This window comes from Sapajus apella, unplaced genomic scaffold (genome assembly GCF_009761245.1).
Source record: "Sapajus apella isolate SASKATOON/1434 unplaced genomic scaffold, GSC_monkey_1.0 scaffold40, whole genome shotgun sequence".
NCBI lineage: Eukaryota > Metazoa > Chordata > Mammalia > Primates > Cebidae > Sapajus > Sapajus apella.
In genome coordinates, this window is record NW_022436980.1 from 16902919 (window position 1) to 16913454 (window position 10536).

Consider the following 10536-nt stretch of genomic DNA (forward strand, 5'->3'; position numbering starts at 1 on the left):
TGTTGAATAAGTGGCCACAATAATTTTCTATCTGTGATTTAGTTTGTTGTTGTTTTTTTTTTATTTTTTTAATTTCAGGTAATAAAATCATGTTGTTAAGGCAAGGTATGATGATGTCTCCATACACGTAAGAGACACTGAGAAGGTAATACCTCACATTCCTTACGTTGCACCTAAGGTTTTATAACTGAGATAAAGAATGTTAGTTATAGGACTTCTGTTGATCCACCTGTTGTGCTAAACTGTTTACTCCTCTGCTTCATTGGCTCTATCTATGGCTCCGTTTATGGTGGTAGAAATAAATTTTAAAATCTTCCCGGGTCTTCACCTCAGCCCAGAGATTTTTCCATGGCCTATGGCCTCACTCTGACATTCATCCTTATATTTATTCAGCCTCTTCTGGTCTCTTAGTCTGATTCACACCTTTACTTCCCCTTTATTTCCTCCTTTCTAAAGATCTGAGAAATCACCTTGGATCATCAACATGGCTCTAATCTAGGAATTTCTTTTCTTCCCCTTTCTAGTTCTGCTCTCTCTGCCTTGGGAACCATTGCTCAGACAGGTGACCTGGTATATGGGCCATGCTTCCTGGATATTCTACCTGCACAGTGTCTCAGCTCTCATCTTCTCACACTTGATCTAGATATAGAGTGAATAAATTCATTTGCATAGAACACAAACACACACTTTGCTCTTCACATTTGTAACCACCTAAAACTCAATGACAGCAACATAAATGTTAAGTTCATAGTTCTGATGCTAGGTACATATAATCTGATGTTTTGAGAATTGCCCCATTTTAGGGGATATAAGTGTACTTAAATGGTTACACTAAAGACATATCACTCTTTGTTTCCCAAATGGTTTCTTATTTCAAAAAGCCACTGAGTGCATGTAATATATATTGAGGAATAATGGTCCTTTGTACATATTTATTCAACATGGTATTAAAAATATTACCTTAGAATTTCTGGATGTGCTGCTCAGGTCTTGCATAGCTAATTACTGGAATTTTGCTATACTTTGTTTTGAATGGTAGAATATATGTTGCTGTTTAAGAATTTATAAATAAGCCTGAACATATCTTAATGAGAAATTAATTTTATTGATATAAACAAAAAGAAGGGAATTTGAAAATTTCTGCTCTTATTCTACCTAATATTACAGTTTAGGGGTCTCTTCCATACAATGGGTAACCCTGGATGCTGGGACAATCACCCACACTTCTCTGTGCCTGAATTTCATAATCCATAATGCCTGGGAACACCTAACTCATATACTTTTTGTGAAGATCAAAGACATTGACATATGCAAAGTTGTTAGTAAATTGCCTGGAATACAATGAATACAAATATGTGTTAGATATAATTGTGATTATTCTTATTGCTTCATACACATTTTAATCTATATTTAAGCCTTCATCAGTTTTCTGGAATTAAATTTATAGAATATAGATTTTCAGGAGGTAATTTTCTCTAAATTATAATACATCATTATGTTTCTTTGAGTATAACAAGTGTGAAGTGAGAGGAACAAAAAAAAAGAATTGAAGACTGTTTTAAGAGATACTCTAATTCTTCTCTAAACATATCATTTTGACACAATAAATGTCTTGTTTTCCATAATTATGCTTAATACAGAAAGGAAAACAAAGGATAAAATTATGTAGCTTGAAATGGAGGAGAGACATTCCTAATGTGATTTTCCTTGGTATTTTTAAAGCACAAGAAATGAGCTGTGCCATAAACCTGTGGTTAGACAATACTTCAGTTATAGACAAAGATAAAGAATGAGAATCATACCATAGTCACCTGATGATTGTTAAAACTCCATCTTCCCCATGATCCTTACATGTCTCTGTGGGGATAGTGAGTGCTAATATATTTGAAAATCATTAGAAGACATGAGTATAACTCTTCAGCTACATTTCCCCTATCATTAGTGACAATGAAACATGGAGTGACTCCTATCATATGGGTTTTTAATTCAACTCTGATAATTTCTGAAGCTAAAAACATAAATGAAACCCAAGGGAAATATAGACTTCTTTGTCATAAGTCATAAAACTTAAACCTGATTTGGTACTCAGCATCAGGAACATAATTCACAGGGTCCCATTCAAAGTGAATATGCAAGCTTCTTGTTAAAAATTATTGAGATTTTTAAGATGGCAACGACAAAACTTTAAACAAAGGGGGCAACAATTCTATGTTCAGGGTTACTGTGCAGGACCTACACACATAAAGCTATCCACATTTGTACCATAGTGATTAGCAACCAAGAAATAAACTGCACAGAAATCCCAAAATAAAAGTCATGACGCAGTGCTTGATCTTAACCTATTGTTATGTAATAAAAAAGTGTGATGTATCAATTTATTAAATGAATCACACTGAGGCATTGTAAAATTATGAAAAAGCATCTTGAACACTCTACATGCATTATTTTAAAGGATGAGTACAGACATCCCTACATTCCTAATTCTCCTGTTCAATAGCTCAAACTGATTAGAGAACACCTACGCACACAGCTTTCCCGAGATGTGAATATTCCTCACATACATCTGCAGAAGTTTATCTCAAAGTGTCTTCTTAATACTCCGACATCAGAATCACTCCTGGATGCTTGCAAATTTTCAGATTTCTCAGCACTACTCCAGACCTACAATACTTCTGGGACTGGGTCTAGGAAACTAAATTTTATGCAAGTTTATCTGATAATATTTATCTATACAAAGAAACGGCTGATCTGGATAAACAAGAAAATAACAATAAGAAAAATAAAAACTAATGTCACTAGTTCTGGTGAAATATGAGTCACCCAGTGTATTAGTTTGCTAGGATTGTCATAAGGAAATGCCACAGACTGGCTGGTTTAAGCAACAAAAAATTATTTTCTTATAGCTCTAGAGACTGGAAGTTCAAGATCCAGATGTCAGCAAGTTTGGTTCCTCACATGATGTTTCCTCTGTGCACAAATATCCCTAGTTTCTCTCCCTCCCTTTCTCTCTGTCTCTCTCTCTCTCTCCCCCAACCCCCTGGCTTGCATAGGGAAATTTGCTCTTTTATATAGAAACCAATCAGATTAAGATTAGGGCCTACTCTAAAGGGCTTCATTTTTACTTAATCCTTCCCTTGAAAGGCTCTATCCTAAAAAATAGTCAAATTCTGAGGAACTAGGGATTAGGGCTTCAGGGTATAAATTTTAGAAGGACACAATCCAGCCCATAGTATACAGGCATCTAAAACTGCCGTATATCTTTGTCAGATTGGAAAAACTTGACCCTTTCCTACTTTGCTGGTATACTTTCTTCCAGATTGATCTCTTTTTTTGGTACTGAATTTAAGCTTGTTGGTCCTAGAATTTTTTATGGAACTGTCCCGGGGCTGAAGATATCTATTCTCAGAATTATTGTGCCTATGTTCTTGCATTAGAGTAATAAGAGTGAATTCAGAAACTGAGAACAATTTCTGCCTATTGGGACTGAGTTGGCAAATAAGTTAAAAGAGAATGTCTGGCCCAGTTTTGCTCCAATTAACATCACTACTCTAACGGCACTAAAATAGTATTGCAATTCAGCTTGTATTGATCTGCATTTTCTTTTGCTTAGATGACCCAACTTCTGACAGTCTAATATTCCATGATACACTTCTGTCTTCAACTATCTTTTGATTTTGAACTTTTTGTTTTTTAAATATATACGTTAAGTTCTGGGATGCATGTGCTGAATGTGCAGGTTTGTTACATAGGTATACATGTGCTATGGTGGTTTGCTGCACCCATCAACACATCATCTATATCTAGATCCTTGAGGAATCACCACACTGTCTTCCACAATGGTTTAACTAATTTACACTCCCACCAACAATGTCAAAGCATCCCTGTTTCTCCACATCTTCAGCATCTATTGTTTCCTGACTTTTTAATGATCACCATACTAACTGGCATGAGACAGTGTTCGAACTTTTACAGCCAATTTTCTTAAATAGCAAAGTCATGGTATTTTTAAAAACAGAAGATACTTTCCCTAGACTTAGACTGTCTTCTTCTAGAACCGAGAATGCTTAACAAATCTCATCCACGCTCTCCCCTGCACATAAACCGTCTTTGCAAAAAACTAGTGGCAGTTAACTAACATTAATGTAACTCTTTGTTTCCCCACACACAATATTTCCAGTTTGTTTTTCTCTTTCCCATCATTTCGTTCCCTAGCTAATTGCCGTTGTTGTAATTATTTTAAATATTTGCCAAATGTCAAAAATCTAGAGCAGTCTGATTTTCCTAATGCCTTTCTGTATTAGGGTTCTCTATAGAGACAGAACTAATAGGAAACATATATATATATATATATATATATATATATATATATATAAAAAATAGGATCTGTCTATCTATCTATCTATATATATATACATCCTAGTGAACCCTGATGCGCACGATGTTTGGAAGTTTATTAAGTCACACAATCAAGATTCCACAATAGACCATCTGCAAGCTGAGGAGCAAGGAAGCCAGTTCGAGTCTCAATAGAAGCCAGTGCAAGTTCCAAAGCTGAAGAGCTTGGAGTCCAATGTTTGAGGGCAAGAAGTATCCAGCACAGGAGAAAGATGTAGGCTGGGAGGCTAAGACAGTCTAGCCTTTACATATTTTTCTGCATGTTTTATATGTGCTGGCAGCTTATTAGGTGGTGCCCACTTGGATTAAAGGTGGGTTCTGTCTTCCTAGTCCACTGACTCAAATGTTAATCTCCTTTAGCAACACACTCACAGACACAAGCAGGATCAATACTTTGCATCCTTCAATCCAATGAATTGACACTCTCTATTAACCATCACAAGTTTATCCCTTGTCAAGTTGAGCCCATACCATCTCAAGATGATATATAATCTTCAAATAAAGACAATAATAAGTTCATAATTGTGTCTAACATAATACAACTAACTATCCTGCATACAATTGAAAACACACCAATCCCCAAGCCAAATGCTATTACATAAAGCTAACAATACTTAAATTTTGATATGGAGTCAATAAATGTTATGTCATAAAATAAAAGAGAAAGGAAATCAAATGAATATAGTTTATTAATACAAGTGTATGCATGCACAAACATATTTTTTAAAAAAATAAGAAGGAAATATTTATGACACAGTGGGGTGCTGCTGAGAAAATACCCAGAAATGTGGAAGTGACTTTGGAACTGGGTAACAAGCAGAGGTTGGAACAGTGTGGAGGGCCCAGAAGAAGACAGGAAAATTTGGGATATTTTGGAACTCCCTACAGACTTGTTGAATGCCTTTGACTAAAATGCTGATAATAATATGGACAAGTAAATATAGGCTAAGGTGGTCTCAAATGGAGATAAGGTACTTGTTGGGAACTGGAGCAAAGATGACTCTCGTTACGTTTTAGCAAAAAGACTGGAAGCATTTTGCCCCTGCCCTAGAGATCTGTGGAACTTTGAACTTAAGAGAGATGATTTAGGGTATCTGAATTAAAATGTGTATGTAGATTTCAGATGCCTGGGTGTCCAGGCAGAAGTTTGCTGCAGAGGCGGAGCCTTCATGGGAACCTCTGCTAGGGCAGTGTGGAAGGGCAATATGCGAACAGAGCCCCCATACAGAGTCCCTGCTGGGGCACTGCCTAGTGGAGCTGTGAGAAAAGGGCCACTGATCTCCAAACCCCATAATTGTAGATCCACTGACAGCTTGAACTGTGTATCTGGAAAAGCCACAGAAACTCAATGCAAGCCCCTGAAAACAGCCAGGAGGGGACTATACCCTGCAAATCGAAAGAAATGGTGCTGCCCCAGGCCATGGGAGCCCACATCTTGCATCAAAGTGACTTGAACGTGAGAAATGGAGTCAAAGGAGATCATTTTGCAGATTAAGATTTGACTATCCCTCTGGATTATGGACTTCCATGGGGCCCTTAAGCCCTTTCTTTCGCCCAATTTCTCTCATTTGGAATGGCTGTATTTACACAATGCCTGTACTCCCATTGTGTCTAGAAAATAACTAACTTGCTTTTCATTTTACAGGCTCACAGGCAGAAGGTTGCCTTTTCTCAGATGAGACTTTGGACTGTGGACTTTCAAGTTAATGCTGAAATGAATTAAGATGTTGGAGTACTGTTGGGAAGGTAGGATGGGTTTTTAAAAGTAAGGACATGAGATTTTGAAGGGGCCAGGGACAGAATGATATGATTTGACGGTGTCCCTTCCCAATTCTCATCTTGAATTCCAAGTGGGAGAGACCCAGTGGGAGGTAATTGAATCTTTCCTGTGCTGTTCTCATAATAGTGAATAAGTCTCATGAGATCTGATGATTAAGTAAGGGGTAGTTTCCCTGCACACACTGTCTTCTCTTATCTATTGCTATGTGAGACGTACCTTTCACCTTCTACCATGATTGTGAGGTGTTTCTAGCCACATGGAACCGTAAGTCCATTAAACCTTATCTTCTTCCCAGTCTTGGATTTATCAGCAGTGTGAAAACAGACTAATATATTTTCCAATTAGAATAAATATAAAACTATTTCTCACCTACATTCTGGTGCTCTTATTACAGGATGTCTAATAAGTACAATGACTGCATCTCCTTTTCCCTCACCAATAGACTAAACTCTCCCACTTGAACCAGGGGACTTGGATAAAGTTGTGGATTCCAGAGTTTCTTTGTCATGTCCTCTTCTCAAGATTCTTTTATTCAGCCTCTGAAGTAAATCCTGCTTTGTATCTGAGCTTTGCCTCGTTTTGGCTGAGCACTGAAAAAGATCAATTAATTATATTTTTCCCTGCTGATACCAATAATGATTTCTTTATTCCTTTCTTTAATCTCTCTGAGCTCTTTAACAAAGTGTAGGATGAGACATAGCATTTGTGAGATCAGATTATTTGTTTTGCAGCTTCTTTAGAAATAATGGGCCAGGCACGGTGGCTCATGCCTGTAATGCCAGCACTTTGGGAAGCTGAGGTGGGTGAATAGCCTGAGGTCAAGAGTTTGAGAGCAGGCTGGCCAACATGGTACAACTTGTCTCTACTAAAAATACAAAAATTGGCCTGGTGTGGTGGTGGACGTCTGTATTCCTAGCTACTTAGGAGGCTGAGACTGGAGGATCTCTTGAACCTAGGAGGCAAATTTGCAGTGAGTGGAGGTTGTGTCATTACACTCCAGCCAGGGTGACAAGCGCAGAACTCTGTATCAAAAAAAAAAAAAAAAAAAAAAAAAAGAGGAAGAAGAAGAAGAAGAAGAGAAAAGAAATAATAAAGCCCATGCAACATTCTAAGGTTTTCTGGAAGATATTTGGTTTTACGTATCTCCACTTGTCATGGAGCTAATGGTATCAAATATTTTAACTTGGATACAATATTACCAAGAAAAAAAAAAAAGAGAGAGAGAGAAAAGAAAGAAAGAAAAAAATTTTCATGGGGAGATTTTATCTATCTAAAAGACTGTTTGATATGGGAATTTCTCCTACCTCAGATCCTATACTTTATAGATGAATGAACAATGACTTTTTAATTTTGTGATGTGATAAAACTGTCAAGTCCCTGGGACCTTGTTTAACCTAGCTGTAATTGACTGTTCCTTTCTCCTCCTTCTCCCTCTTCCACTTTCCTTCCCTTTTCCTGCCTCCCTCTCTCTTTCCCTCACTCTCTTCCCCCACTTCCTCCATATCCATCTATCTATCTATCATCTATCTATCTATCTATCTATCTATCTATCTAATCTATCTCACCTTTGTTCTTCCTACCTCCTATTCCTGTTTCTTAGAAAACTGAAGATTAATCAAATGAAGTGCTGCCAATATTTGTACATGCTAAAAATGGTCAAGACAGAGTGTTAAGAATGTATAAAAGGGGTAAGTAAAAAATAAAAACTTTTTGTTTTGAGCTTTAAAAATGTTTGCTTTGCGAGAAATTGTTCATTCTAAAATTTCACTAAGAAATATAATTAAGTAATATATTTGCTCATTATAATAAGACCACCAGTTCTAAGATTAGATGAGAAGATATTTTAGACAATATTTAAAGAGTTAAAAATTAAAGATCAGAGTTAAAACTCATAAATTGTGTTAGAAATGCTTTATTTAATATCCATGATAATTTACAATGAGGTAATTAATTTGACCAAAAAATTATTATCTGTCTTTTATTTACTTGTATGTATCTAAAGTCATCATAATATTCTAGATTTTGGAGAAGTAGGATTAAACTCCTATTTATTTAAGAATTCTAAATGTTTATATCAGCTTTATGTTATCAAGTTATTATTGTTCTTACAAATTAAAATGATAAAAGCATAAAATTGTGTGTAACTGAATGAATTTGTAATTTGCAGATCTTTAGTTCACTTTAATATCATTACAAGTTTTAACTTTAATAAATTTATAAATATTCAAATAGTTTTGATATATAACTTGGCAACTAAGTTAGTTCTACATTTTTAAGTGGTCAGAGATCAGGAGATATGCAAATGATTTTAGATATTGTTAATTATAGGGGATTTTTGCCATTTTAAAATTTGGAAAGATAATATGAAATGGTGTGCATAAAAAAACAGCTAAATATTTATTGGTTTTCTGTCTTCTGCTTTTCTTTGGGTCAAGAGATAACAGGAGTTGGTAACTTTGGTTAAAGGTGATTATATAATGAATAACAATAGGCTAGGTATAATAATTACAGAAGAAATATGAGTTTTTATACAACGTAAAAAATGCCATGTCAGTTTGTTTAGAGATTCACTACAAATAAAATTATAAATTTAAATATAATATGTGCATTGTCTTATTTACTATGCAGATAAAGTTAATTAAGCTAAATATAAATGCTCTAATTTTATTATTTATTTATGTTTTTGTACATATGTGTATGTCTACCTACATATATAAGGTGTAGTAAGATTAGTTCAAAAGCTTATGGATAATAAAAATAAAACTGAAAAAAAAACCAATAAAATATCTTAAAATTCTTAAGAAAATCAACTCAATATTAATATGTTTATTCATAAGTAAAATATTTGGCAAGAAATGATTTCTTTAAATTTTATGTGGGTGATATATAAAATGGGAAGAAATTGAATTTGTATTTGTATTTTGTGAGGCAACCAAGTTGTTCTGTACCCAGACAACAAAAGTTTAACTTTCAAATTATGTTAACTCTCTGTATTTCTGATAGACTCTTGAGCCATTTTTATGTTTCCCTGTTTTTCAAAGAAAAGATGATAATCACCTTTACTAGTTGTTTGTTTTTCAAATATTGTCTATAATTATTTATTAATGTTTAAAAATTATGATTTATTTTCAAGGATTTTCTTCTTTTTCAATTCTTGATCTTTCTTTACTAAAGCTCAATCCTCATATTCAGATTCATCATATTAAGAAAATATGTTTTATGTCTCAGATTTTCTTTGGGAAAATTAATTTAATTTCTCATAAGCATTTTAACTAATCTAACTACACCTTGTACATTTAGGTAGTCATATACAAATGTACGACTACATAAATAAATAAAATTGGAATTTTTACATTTAGCTTTAAGCTGAATTAAATTTATCTGGATAGTAAATATGACAGTATTACATTTTAATTTATTAATCACATAATCCAAATATTTGCTCCTTCATCATATAAAAAGGAAGAAATTGTTTTTAAAGTTTATTTTTGCATTCACTAAATGCCAATTAACTAAAAGCTACTGTAAAATACTTTTTCCCTGTAAAAAGTATTTCATTTACCAAATTTAGGATTAAAGAGAAAAAAAAAAAACTAGACATATTAATAGAGACACTTAGTCTTTATAGATTTACTATGTAAAATACGTATTATGTATTATGGCTCACAGACTGTGTTCATATCATTTTTAAATGAAACTTTTACATGAGTAATTTCTCATTCAGCAATTCTACTTCTGCACGTACATTCAAAGGAAATAAAATCACTATCTTGAAGAGATATTCACTCCCATTTTCATTGCAGTACTATTTGTGATAGCCGTAATATGGAAAATAACCTAAATGCCTATTGATGGATGAATAAATAAATTATAATATGTGTGTGTGTTTGTATGCGTATACATATTTGCAATGAGATAATATTCTACCTTGAAAAAGAAGGCAATTCAACCATTTGGAACAAGAGAGATGAACGTAGAAGATGTTATGCCACCTATATGTTAAATCTAAAAATGTCTGTTTTGTAGAAACAAAGAATAGAAGTGTGGTTACCAGGAGTTAGCGGGGTGAGGTAAATTGGGAGTTGTTGGTCAAAGGGTAGAAACTTGCAGTTATAAAATGAGTAAGTTCCAGAAACCTGATGTACAGCATGGTCACTATAATTAATAAAAACATCTTGTATACTTGACATTCTCGAAGAGAGCAGATTTTAAGTATTTTCAGTGCACACACACACACACATGTGCACACACACATCCACACACCCCTCACAAAATGAAGCAACTATGTGAGGTGATGGGTATGTCAATTAACTTGATGGTGGAAATTATTTCACAACATATACAATACATGAAAAACATTA

The 10536-nt window shown here is 34.3% G+C and overlaps 1 long non-coding RNA gene across 1 annotated transcript in view; it reads left to right on the forward strand.

The window, feature by feature from the left end:
* Nucleotides 1–10270, forward strand: part of LOC116565532 — a 235256-nt gene extending 224986 nt beyond the window's left edge. Inside the window, exon 3 of the long non-coding RNA XR_004275489.1 lies at nt 10210–10270. This is a non-coding gene — a long non-coding RNA (uncharacterized LOC116565532). The remainder of the gene's footprint in view (nt 1–10209) is intronic.
* Nucleotides 10271–10536: the final 266 nt, after the last annotated feature.